The 13439-nt window shown below is 41.6% G+C and overlaps 1 long non-coding RNA gene across 1 annotated transcript in view; it reads left to right on the top strand.

Moving 5' to 3' along the window:
* Positions 1-7751, top strand: part of LOC118014514 — a 42917-nt gene extending 35166 nt beyond the window's left edge. The window contains exon 7 of the long non-coding RNA XR_004680295.1: positions 7572-7751. This is a non-coding gene — a long non-coding RNA (uncharacterized LOC118014514). The remainder of the gene's footprint in view (positions 1-7571) is intronic.
* Positions 7752-13439: the final 5688 nt, after the last annotated feature.

The following is a 13439-nucleotide window of genomic DNA, read 5'->3' as shown; positions in this document are numbered from 1 at the left end:
CTTGGCTGTATTGATTGCATTTTCTTTGGTTGTGTCCTCTAGTGATTTAGCAAGGAAATGCCTAACTGGCTCAATGTGCAAAGAAAAAGAACAACAGGAAAGAGGAGAATCAAATGCTATGACTATGACAGGAAGCAAGGGGTGGGGGCAGTGGTCCAAGAGGCAGGTATCATCTCCTCAGGTAGATAAAGGGGTCTTCCAGGCTCTTGGGTAGAGAACTCTTCTCAGTTCATTCCTTGTGTTGTGTTTTGTTGAAAAAGGAATTGATTTTTGTTTTCTATTTAAGAGAAAATGGGGAAAAGAGAAAAAAAATACAGGAGAAAATTATGTACATAAACCATGTTAATATAGACAGAGGAAGAAAAAATGTCCCATCGTTGTTTGTCACCATTCATACATGGGTTTGTAGAAAGAAAGCCTTTGAAAGACTTGTAGCTTCATCTTACTTGCTCCCTACCTATCCTACAAGTATAGAGGGGTCCTTGCTCTTTTCTTTCTAAGGAAGCCTTAATCTTTGCTTACTGCTATTTTCAGGCTAGGCACTCGGTACAATGTAGATCAATGAAAGCCAGAGGATGTCTGGCATATCTGTGATCAAAGTATGTCCCAATATTGCCTGTGATCACACACGAAAACTCCAAGTCTATTTTTATTGATCAGCTTTTAGAAAGCAGAAAATGTGAGCAAACACTCTAAATTGGATTATAAGCACTCGATATTTAATCAGCTTTTGGTTATTGCTAGCCATCTGACATTTATCTGAACCGTTCTTTTCTTAAAGAGAGTATTCATCTAGATTTTCCCGTCATAAATGAGGGTGAGTAAATGGGTCTGTTGTTGAAAGTTTTCAACACTGAGTGGCCTCTGAGGTCACCATCTAAGCTGGTGGTCACTGTGGCTTTGAGGATTGTTTAGGATTGCTAGGATTTTTAAGTTCTTTTTTATAAATGTGCAACAAAGGCAATGTTGTCATATGCTTTGATGATTTAACACCTTACACTGACAGTGGTCATTTCTTTACTGGACTTTCTTTTTGTACATTTTCCCCCATAGAATCCTTTGAGATAGGTAAATTTTAACATTTTACAGATGAAGAACATGGACTCTTAGCAGTATTAACTTTTCTTTCCTATGGTACCTCTGGAATTTAATAAGAAAGATAAACAGTAGATTGATGTAGCTCAGCATCAATAAACAGTAACTTTGCTGAAGGCCTGTATGTTTTTATGCTGTTTGTTGTTAACGAATATAGCACAGACACATAGCACGGGAGTCTTTGGCTAGTTCCATGCAATACCACCATAACTGACAAAGTAGAAGTCAACCTGCAACTGACTTTAGTTCCTAAAATGCCAAATAAAGTAGACTCTTTTTGTCCTCAAAATGACATAAGGTTTTTTAAAAAATTTTTTATTGTTATGTTAATCCCCATACATTACATCATTGGTTTTTGATGTAGTGTTCCATGATTCATTGTTTGTGCACAACACCCAGTGCTCCATGCAGAACATGCCCCCCCAATACCCATCACCAGGCTAACCCATTCTCCCACCCCCCTCCCCTCTAGAACCCTCAGTTTGTTTTTCAGAGTCCATCATCTCTCATGGTTCGTCTACCCCTCCAATTTTCCCCCCCTTCATTCTTCCCCTCCTGCTACCTTCTTCTTCTTCTTCTTCTTTTTTTCTTTCGTAATATAATGCTCACTGTACCAGGTGAGGTAGAGCTAAGGAAACTGAGACACAGAAAGATTAACAAATTTGTCTGTAGTTACACAGTGGGGGAGCTGAAAAGTGTCAGGATTCAAACCCAGGCAGCCTGGAAGGGCAGCAGGGGATAAGTGAGATCAGCAGAGAGGGAGGAGAAAGGAGAGAGTGGTCAGGGAAGTAGGGGGGACACATGGTGCAGCATTGGGGGGGCAGAGAAGAACCACAGTAGGAAGAGGTGATGGAGGGAGGGTCTGAGAAGGAGTGAGGGAAGGCCTTTAGGCTTCCTCAAGTGTGAAGTCAACGAAGGCAAATTATTCAACTTTTTTTTTCAAAAGGTATACCTCATTTTCACCAAAATCTTGAGCCAGAATGTTTCTCTAAGCCTCAAAAAGAAATGCATTAGGGGCACTTGGGTGGCTCAGTCATTTAAGCATCTGCCTTTGGCTCAGGTCATGATACCGGGGTCCTGGGATGGAGCCCCACATGGGGTTCCCTGCTCAGTGGGGAGTCTGCTTCTCCCTCTCCCTCTGCCTTTCCTTCTGCTCATGCTCTCTCACTCTCTGTCTCAAATAAATAAATAAAATCTCTAGAAAAAATAAATGCATTAGAATTCTGGAGTCTGATAAAACCAAATAGTGGTGCAGATGTGAAACAAGAGTCTAGAGCCTGGCTCTGATACCAGCGCTACGGGAAGCGCTTGGCCCCACCCATCTATGACCCCGCAACCGCAGTCCTAGACACACACCCCAGAGGAGAGTCTGCACGTCTCCTAGGAGATGTGTAGAAGAATGTTCGTACTAGTATTGTTGTAAAAGTAAAGGACTGGAGACAATGATGATAATCCATTAAGTAGAGAACGGGTATATAACTCGCGGTCCAGTTACTTACCACACGGACACTCAGAGCAACTGTACAAGAATGAACCACAGGGATACGCAGAGCACTCCTGAGTCCCACACACATAGTGCTGGCCGAAATAAGGAAATTTCAAAATAAAAATAGTAATACTGACAGAGCACTTACTCCATGTAGGGCGCTAGTCTAAGTACTTTACATGTGTTAGCTCATTTACTTCTACCAAGACCCTAAAAGTTTAGATGTTATTATTACTCCTATTTTATAGAAGTGGAAACCAAATCATGCAGACATTAAGTAAATTGCCTAAGGTCACACAGATACTAAAGGACTGAGCTAGAATTTGAACACAGGCAGCTTAACACTAGAGATCATACCCTTATCACTCTAATCTTCTGCTTTGCCGGGTACTGTGGTACAATTCTTTTTTTTTTTTTATTCTTATGTTAATCCCCATACATTACATCATTAGTTTTAGATGAAGTGTTCCATGATTCATTGTTTGTGCATAACACCCAGTACTCCATGCAGAATGTGCCCTCCTCAATACCCATCACCAGGCTAACCCATCCTCCCACCCCCCTCCCCTCTAGAACCCTGTTTGTTTTTCAGAGTCCATCGTCTCTCATGGTTCGTCTACCCCTCCGATTTCCCCCGCTTCATTCTTCCCCTCCCGCTACCTTCTTCTTCTTCTTTTTTTTTTTCTTAACATATATTGCATTATTTGTTTCAGAGGTACAGATCTGAGATTCAACAGTCTTGCACAATTCACAGCGCTTACCAGAGCACATACCCTCCCCAGTTTCTATCACCCAGTCACCCCATCCCTCCCACCCCACCCCCCACTCCCAACAACACTCAGTTTGTTTCCTGCGATTAAGAATTTCTCATATCAGTGAGATCATATGATACATGTCTTTCTCTGTTTGACTTATTTCACTCAGCATAATACCCTCCAGTTCCATCCACGTTGTTGCAAATGGCAAGATCTCATTCCTTTTGATGGCTGCATAATATTCCATTGTATATATATACCACCTCTTCTTTATCCATTCATCTGTCGATGGACATCTTGGCTCTTTCCACAGTTTGGCTATTGTGGACATTGCTGCTATAAACATCGGGGTGCACGTACCCCTTCGGATCCCTACTTTTGTATCTTTGGGGTAAATACCCAGTAGTGCAATTGCTGGATTATATGGTAGCTCTATTTTCAACTGTTTGAGGAACCTCCATACAGTTTTCCAGAGTGGCTGCACCAGCTTGCATTCCCACCAACAGTGTAGGAGGGTTCCCCTTTCTCCGCATCCCCGCCAACATCTGTCGTTTCCTGACTTGTTAATTTTAGCCATTCTGACTGGTGTGAGGTGGTATCTCATTGAGGTTTTCATTTGGATTTCCCTGATGCTGAGCAATATTGAGCACTTTTTCATGTGTCTGTTGGCCATTTGGATGTCTTCTTTGGAAAAATGTCTGTTCATGTCTTCTGCCCATTTCTTGATTGGATTCTTTACTGTGGTACAATTCTTAAATGAAGTTTAAAAATAAGCAAAACTAAATATATGCGGTATGTGAATGTGTGTGTGTGTGTGTTATATATATAGATTTAGATTTTATTTATTTATTTGACAGAGAGAGAGATAGTGAAAGCAGGAACACAAGCAGGGGAAGTGGGAGAGGGAGAAGCAGGCTTCCCACCGAGCAAGGAGCCTGATGCGGGACTCGATCCCAGGACCCCGGGATCATGACCTGAGCCGAAGGCAGACGCTTAATGACTGAGCCACCCAGGCGCCCTGTGTGTGTATTATATACACAGATATGAACACATGTATTCCCCCTGACTATATATAGTATGTGAATATCCATATAATAATATATTATATATTAATTAATATATTATGTTAATTATTAATTATATAATACTAATATTAATATATATTATACAGATATTATTTATATATAATACACACATAGGGTATAATGAACTCCCAATTCAGGATGTTGTTGCCTCTTTAGTTGGAGAGACAATGGAAGGGGACAGGGAAGGAGACTACCAAGGTGTTGGTAATTTCTAGTTCTTAAGATGGTAGAGGGTTTATTGGGGCTTCTTATTCTGCTTCACAACCTCATATAATACATAAAGGTAGCATGTAAGTCATGCATCCAATATTACATTAAAAAGGAACCATCTGGGGAACCTGCTGAAATGTAAATTCATAGGCCCAACCTGAGAATTTTAATTCAGGGCCAGGAATCTGCATTTTTAAAACGCAGTCCAGGTGGTTGTCCTGGGGAGTCTGGAGCCCATGATCTGAACATCCCTGAGATAGAGGCTGGGGCAGATGCTTACCCACTAGTATCAGTGGTCTATTGCTACTTAGCAAATAAGCCTTAACTTAGTGGCTCAACTAGCAGCCATTTTCACAGCTGGGAGTTGGAGCTGGGGCCCTCTGGCCTTCACGTGATCTCTCACCCTCAGCAGGCCTCACTGGGCTTTCCCAGGTGTCAGGCTGCATTTTCAGAGAGCGGGAGAAGCTGGGGCAGCCAGAAGATGGCAGCAGTGTAAGTGCCTGGCATTAAGCATTTTGATTGTAGCATCATGGCCTGACTTTAAGCTCTTGATGGCAGAGGCATCCATTTCAAAGACATCCCTTTCCAAAATAGTGCAAATTGTGGGACACAGTGACTAGCAAAACCACTAGATAAGGAAGTAGGACCCCCCGTGCCCCCTCATGAATTTCCCTTTTTAGAAAGCCCTGGGGAACCTAGCTAACTCAGGAGTGGCCAAGCTTCTCACTCCCCTTGCCCTAATTCCTGCTCTTATGTTTTAAATTCACCAATAAAGAGTCAGCCTGTGAAACACTACCCCACCCTTGGACCCTAATAGAGGCAGAGCCCCAGGTCCACCCTCCCCACAACTCTCTAGCTGAGACTTTTCTGGGTGGCCCTCGGGCATGCCATGTATCCTCCAGGACCTATGAGTACAAATCTTGTTCTTCAAAGACCCCAGATGGCTTTGCTGAGGTGCACACTGCAATCATAACAAGAACTACAAGGGCAGATGAAGACACAAGCTCGGCCCTAGTAGTGGTTGGGGGAAACGAGTGTAGGGCTCGCTAGGCGTCAGTATGGCCCAAGTGAGGGCCTCGGGCATTCCTAGCGCAGAACAACACTGGCAATAAGCCGGGACCTGGAACCTTCATAATGTCACGTTTTCTACTCTCGATTGTAGAAAACAATCGCAAGGTGAGGTCAGATAGAAGGTGTAGAGAAATGGACTGTCCCTCAGGATGCGAGGAATAGTGAAGGCCATTGCAAAGAAGTGTGCATACAGGGATGGGTAGAATTATTGCAGCTGTCTTTGTAAGCACTTTATTACCCCAATGATGGAGCATATGCATTTGGTCAGAGTATCTTTAGCACTTCCTTTTTTTTAACCACATTGTTGAGGTATGATTGACATGTAGAGAGCTTCACATATTGAAATATGAGTTTGGAGATAAATATACACTCATGAAACCATCACCACCATCAAGGCCAAGGCATGACCATCATGTCCCAAAGCTTCCTTTAATCTTCTTTATTATTATTATTATTATTAATTATTATTAATTATTGTTATGTGTGTGTGTGTAGGGAGTGGGTAAGAACAGCTTAATCTTTTGTGCTTCTGATGTTCTTTCTGGCACACACTGTGGAGACAGGCAACTGACCAATGATTTAAGGCCTGAGATCCTGACCAAATTCATCTTTGCTCAAAATTACACCTGCTCCAACATACAAGTGGCAACATTGTTTGTAATAGCAAAATTCTAGAAACAACTTAAATGTTCATCAATACTGGACAAGTTAAATTATGGTACATTTCTATAACAGGTATACTTAATATAATAATCCATCCATTAAAAAGAATAAAGTAGATCTATTGACACAAAATTATCTCCAAGATAAATTAGTAAATGAAAAAAAAGCAAAATGCGGAAGAGTGTATATACTACATTTCCATTTGCATTTTTAAAATTTATTTATTTGAGAGAGAAAGAAAGAGGAGAGAGAGAGAGAGAGCGGGGAGGGAGGGCAGAGGGAGAGGAAAGGATCCAAAGCAGACTCCCCGCCAAGCATGGAGCCCAATGCAGGGCTCTCACGACACTGAGATCATGACCTGAGCTGAAATCAAGAGTCTGACACTTAACCGACTGAGCCATCCAGGTGCCCCAGCCCATTTGCATTTTTAAAGGATGCTTTGTATATATGAGCTCTCTCTTGAAGGATGCACAAAAAGAAGAAACTGGCAATATTGGATTTCTCAGAGGAAAAATATGGACAACTGGGAGGCTGGGGTATGAGGGGGACTTATTTTTGCATTGTTTGAATTTTATCATCATGAGTATGAATCATTACCTGGTTGAAGCACATGAATAGAATAAATAAATTCATTGTTCTTTCTTGCCTAAGTACTCTCACCTCGGAAGAATACCAGAAATAGTGGTTTAAAGATTTAAGAGAAAATAAGATTTAGATATCTGTGAATGGCTGAGGTCGATGCCTTTAAGATAAGTATAGAATGCCTTCTCCAACTCTGATCTTAGCAGAGGAGAGGACAAGGTCATAACATTGAGGTTGTCAGCCTAGAGCCCAGAGGTCTTTGTAGGACACCAGTTCTATCTGTTAGCCAGCCCCCCCAAAAGCAGGCTTGTACCCCCCAATTTTAGGGTCTTACTGCATCATGAAAATAGGGATTGTCTCTGATGAAGGAAAGACAATTTCTCCTAGGAAATTCTTTTCTCATTTCCTCATCAAGGCAGTTAAAAAATTGGACACTTCAGAAACCATCACTCCGGTCCCTCTTCCCAAGTAACTAGTTGGGATGATTCATTCAACAAGCTTCTTTTCTTAGCTTTATGCAGACATAATGAAAGGAGATAACACGGTGGAGGTATTTTGGGGAGATATCTGTTACAAGAAATTCACTTCAGGTTGCTGGCCCTAAACACCCAAATCTCCTTTCAGGAGCAATTTTGTTCGTGGCTTGAAACAACCTGTAACGTATCTCTGAAAAAGAACACCCAAGGTGCTAGCCCTGAGGGCTTTGTTCACTTGGCTTAGATCAGACATTCCTCATCTCTAACCCAAGACAGTCCTCAGTCCTCGGTTCTTAATGAGAAGCTGTTGCTTGACCATGCTCCAGGTTCCCTGGTAAGTAAGACTGAGCCAGTATGCCATCCTCAGGGTGGTGAGGGCCCCACTGACCCATCACCAACAATGACCACACTTTATGGACCTTTGAGCCCAGTCCAGATTTTGTTACCTTTTGTCCTGTTATGGACTCAGATGAGGTCTCCTTAAGGCAGCCATACTCTGTCTTTGAAAAAAAGAATGTTATTTTAGGATGTAGCTCATTTGATGCCTCCTTATTTGGCACATATACCTGTTTTTAATTCTACTAAGTATGTATAGTTAGAAATTAATCAGAAGGAATGATTAGATTCCTTTTGGAAGAGAGAACACAGAGAAACAAAGAACAAGAACATTCTCTCAAACAGGAAATAATTCTACCACTCATCAGTAGCCTCCAATGTAACTAAAACAATCATTGTGCAAATTTGAAATACCAGGTCTGGTACAACCTGTAACTTCCTTGCAGCATGTATGCCTTGCTTGGCACTTTCCTGTCCCACATATTTACGTAGTTTGTGTCTGAATGAGTACTGGGTTTTGAAAATGTCCCTGGCTCCATAGATAGATGTAAGTCAGGAAATGTTGGATTTGGAGGCAGGGCAGGAGCTCTCCCAACTTGTTCTGGTTAAGGTTGAAACGTTGCTTATGAAACCACACATGTGGGGACATCTGAGAAACAGACAGGCCCATTTCCTCTCTTCCTCCTGGGGGATTCCCCTGAGGAAGCTGGAGGTTCCCACCCTGGGCATCAGCCCATGGCTGAAGTCCTCCTTCATCCCACTTGAGCTCAAAGATTCTTGAAGAATACTCTCTTCGGGGCTCTTTTCCCTCCAGAATAGAAGTGGCCGTTGCTATCCTGCCCACTATAAATTACAGAAAGGACAACCAAAATTTCTCTGTTCCTCCTATTAGCTGGGCATGGGGCCAGGTGTTTTTTACACGTATTTTTTCATTTTATCTTTTTAACAAATCCCTAAAGTAAGAATTACTATCTTCCCTGTACAGGTTCGTTACCCAAAACCCAGAGTGAAGTGACTTTTCCAAGGTTGTTCAACTAAGAAATGGCAGAAGCAGGATTTAGGGCCAGGTCTAACCTCAGAACTTGTGCTTTTTATAAAATCCCCCTCCCCTGCCCTCATTTGGTGGTACCTAAAGTTCCCAGCATTTCATTTATTCTTTTTTTTAGCCCCCCTATTAATTGAAGGCTCCTAATAAAATGCGAATGTGTCCCAGATCAGTAACACATTAAAAATCCACAAAGATCTTGTGTTCCAAAGACAAAATAAGTCTTGTGTGGGTTCTGCACAGCATAGACCACCTGGGCAAAGGCAGCAAACTTTGATTTGACAGCAGTTTTGAGTTTACAGAGCACTTTTATAGACAGAACTGGATTAACTCTTACAGTGCTTCTGTGGTATCATCTTACCTGTAGTGCAGTTTATCAATGATGAAAGGGAGTGTGAGAGAAGCTCAGTACTTTGTCTGTGGTCCCACATCCAGTAAATGACAGGCCAAAGCTCAGTACTTTGTCTGTGGTCCCACATCCAGTAAATGACAGGCTGAGGTCTCCTGACTCTGTCCTGGCACCAACAATCTCTGTTGATTTTGAACAATCCTCGAGGACCCATAGGACCAAAAAAAAAAAAAAAAAAAAGCAAGCCCTCACAATTGCTCCAATGTTTGAACTTGTCCAAGTTAAACTCGCTTCTTGACTGAGTTAAAACATGGCAATGATGATACTGGATCATTAGATAGCAAATTTATTAGCATGGAGTCTTTTTCCTGATTAAGGCTTCACAGTGTGCGGTGTAGGTCCAAACATTTGAAATGTTTTCAAGTACTCGGTGGCAGCGAGAGAGTGGAAAAGAAATGAGAGACCAGAGAGTGACCTTTGGCCTTGAATGTCATCCTTAAACCATTGGACATTGATCATTGATGCATTGCTCGTTCTTCCTTTCACTCAAGTATTTTTTGAATGCCTACAATCTGCCAGGAATATTACAGAGATTACAGATACACCAACAAATGGGACACAATCCCGTCCTTCATGGAGTTTATGGCCATGGAGAAGACTTTGGTATGCACATAAGTAAGTAAATAAATGGAATGAGCTCAGGTTGTTAGGCTGGAAGAAGCTAAGCAGGCTGAGGGGCGCAGAGTGGTTGGGACGGGTGGGTGTGCACAGGAGTATGTCTGCCAGGTGGACCAGGAAAGAGTTTTCTGAGGAGGTGATATTAGTATAAATGGGAAAGAAGAATCATCCCAGAGAAGTCCATTTTTAGCAGAGGAAACAGCATGGCTTGAGTCAAGAAGAGGCTGGGGGAGTTCAAAGGACAGATGGACAGGGTAAGCAGAGAGGGGTTAGTGAAAGGGGGGTGGTGGGAGAGGAGGCGGGGGTAGAAGGTGCTCCAGATCACGACATGCTCCCGAAGCCAGGAGACTGCTTTGTTCTAGTTAACAGGAAGCCATTGCATGATTTTAAGCAAGATAATCTGATTTTTTTCCAAAAGGGTCATTCTTCCTGCTATAAGAATGTGCCACAGGGGAGCAAAAGTCAAGTCAGGGAGAAGACTGTAGAAGGCAGACAGATGATAAAGATGGGACATGCTCAGGGGCAGCCCAGTGAGGCAGATAATGGCCGGGGACCAAGTCTGGCCCTTGTGGAAATAGTCTGCCAAGCCCTGGAGTAGGAGATTGTGAGAAATGGTACATTCAGAAACTATTTCAGATGTGGAGGTAGCAGGATGGGGTTGGATGTGGAGGCAGGGGGCAGAGTGGCAGAGCCGAATCCAGGGTGCCGGCAAATAGGTAAATGGTGACATCATTCACAGAGATGGGAAAGACCCTGGGAAGAGCAGTTTTGAGGCAGGGAAGTTTAAAATATCATTTTGATATTTTTTAGTGTGATCAGCTAACACAAACCCCGTTTTTAAGGTTTTTTGTTCATTAGGACAATAAGAGTGATGAACAAAAACTGCCGTTATTGACACTATTATTCCTGTTTTATGGATGCCTAAACTTGCATGCTCTGAACTGTCCACACTAAACTATTCTCTGGAGAAGCATATGCACATGACAAAATGATTTGTAGTATTATTGTCATTTTATTCCAATCACTCAGCCAAACCCCATTCCTGAAGCACCTGGATGACCCATATTCTCTATTCATACATTTGGAAAGACTTTCTTTCTCTGCTGGGAAAAAGTTAATAATTTTATAGAATTGTGTCCTACAAATTCAGTTTTCAACCTCTGCTGAGTCTTTGGTTTTACCTGGCAGGTCTTTTATGTGTCCCAGGTGAACTTTCTTGGGACAAACGAGCAAACACATTTTTTGGTGTTATGTGTTGTTCTCCTAACAACATTTGGAATGGTTGTGACTCTCCTCAAGCCTCCAGCTGCCACTTCCTTCAGAGAATCATAATCTTCAGCTCTTAGGGTACACTGTGGCCATCAGGCAAGGGTACCCTCACCATCTTCCTCCACCAATCCAGCTTCTTCTCATCTACTGCTTCTGCTTCCCTCCTGTCCCCATATTTCAGTGGAAGAGGTGTCCCTTTTCCTACTAAACTTACTGGATTCCATCCCTCCTAACCCCTGGGACCTTACTCCATCACTTATCATCAGACCAAAAACACAATAACTGCCAAATAAGCAAACAACAACAACAAAGCATCAGCCACACCATCTACTTCCACGCATCCCCTAGCGCCCCTGTCTCTTCTCCTTCCCTTTTTAGCCAAACTACTTGAAATAGTCATTTAAATACACTTTCCATTTATATTCATCACTCATGCTGTCCTCAATCTTTGGTAAAATCAGCTACTGATTACCGAGAACTTAGATATTCCTGGCACTGCAGAAAGTCTATTACATTGATTATTTCCTTTGAGTCCTGAAAATACTGTGAGGAAATCATTTTATCCCCCATTTTATAAAGACACTGAGTCTGAGAAAATTAATTTGACCACTGTCACTCCTAGTACATGGAAGAGCTGGGGTTCAAATCAAGAATGTCCTCCACTGGGGTGCCTGGGTGGCTCAGTCGGTTAAGCGTCTGTCTTTGGCTCGGTTGGTGATCCCAGGGTCCTGGGATCGAGCCCCACATCAGGCTCCTTGCTCAGCGAGGAGTCTGCTTCTCCCTCTCCCTCTGCCCCCCCTTGTGCTCTCTCTCCCTCACTCTATCTCAAATAAATAAAATTTTAAAAAAATGTCTTCCACTGACCTAAATAGCTAGAATGTCTCCCCTTGCAAACTAAGGGTCACTTGTTGACTTAGTAAAATGAACATTTAGAATTTGAATACAAGTTTTCATTTGCCTATTGATTGCATGGGATTGTATGTTTTCTTGTTTATTTGTTTTTACTATACCAAACTGCCTTTTGCTGAGAATTTCCTTATACTATCTAGGGATGGGAGTATAGAATTTAAAATTTTATTACTTTGGGAAAGTGAGGCCTTCTTGATGGTAATTCTTTATATCTGTAAAGACCCTAAGGCTTTCACTTAATACTGATGTTTCTTCTCTCTTCCAACAGAGCAGATAGATACTTCTAAAATTGATAGATTGGTGATACACACTGCAGCCAAGCTCTGCTGGGAAATAACAAATGCATATGCATTCATAAGATTCAGAAATAGCTGCAAAGCAGAGAACACTGTGTCTGGATACTCCAGTCACATACATGAGAGTCCCAGTCCCTGTCTACTTCGTGCCCATTGGACTTAAAGGATGTGGTCAAGGGGCATGGCTGTGTGCATCTGTTCAGATGTCTCGGTCCAGGTTATGTTAATTACCTGGATGTAGAACCCTAGTTGTTAGAGCCAGGAAAAAACTTTTTTTTTTCATTTCTTTCTTTTTTAAAAAAAATTTCAGCTTTATTGAGGTATAATTGACAAATAAAATGGTAAGATATTTAAAGTGTACATCATGATCATGGTAATTTGATATACATATACATTGTGAAGGGACTCCCCCCATATAGTTCATTAATGCATCTGCCATGTCACATATATATTTTTTTGTGAAACTATTTCAGTTCTACTCCCTTAACAGATTTCAGTTATCAGTGTTATCAACTATAGTCCCATGTTTTACCTGAAATCCTCAGTCCTTATTCATTTTTTAAAAATTTATTATTGAAGTACTGTTGACATACAATGTTTTATTAGTTTCAGGTGTACAGACCTTATTCATCTTATAGCTGAACATTTGTACTAACATCTCTTATTTTCCCTACCCTGGTCCCTGGCAACCACTTTTCTACTCTCTTTCTATGAGTTTGACTTTTTTTCATTTCTTTTTTTAGATTCCACATGTAAGTGATGCTCTGCAGGATTTGTCTTTCTGTGTCTGACTTATTTTGCTTAGTATAATGCCCTCAGGGTCCATGCATATCATCCCAAATGGCAGGATTTCCATCTTTCTCATGGTTGAATAATATTCCTCTGTGTGTGTATGTGTGTGTGTGTGTGTGTGTGTATGTATCACTTCTTTATCCACTTTTCCATTGATGGGCACTTAGGTTGTTTCCATATTTTGGTTATTGTGAATAATGCTGCAATAAACATGGCAGTACAGAAGTCTTTTCAGTATCCTGTTTTCATTTCCTTTGGATATATACCTAGAAGTGGGATTTCTAGATCATAGGGTAATTCTTTTTTTTTTTTTTAAGATTTTATTTATTTGACAGAGAGAGA

This window comes from Mirounga leonina, unplaced genomic scaffold (genome assembly GCF_011800145.1).
Source record: "Mirounga leonina isolate KUSES-001 unplaced genomic scaffold, KU_Mleo_1.0 Mir_154, whole genome shotgun sequence".
Taxonomy (NCBI): domain Eukaryota; kingdom Metazoa; phylum Chordata; class Mammalia; order Carnivora; family Phocidae; genus Mirounga; species Mirounga leonina.
Note: the sequence above shows the minus strand (reverse complement) of the source record. Positions and strands in the feature narration are given on the sequence as shown.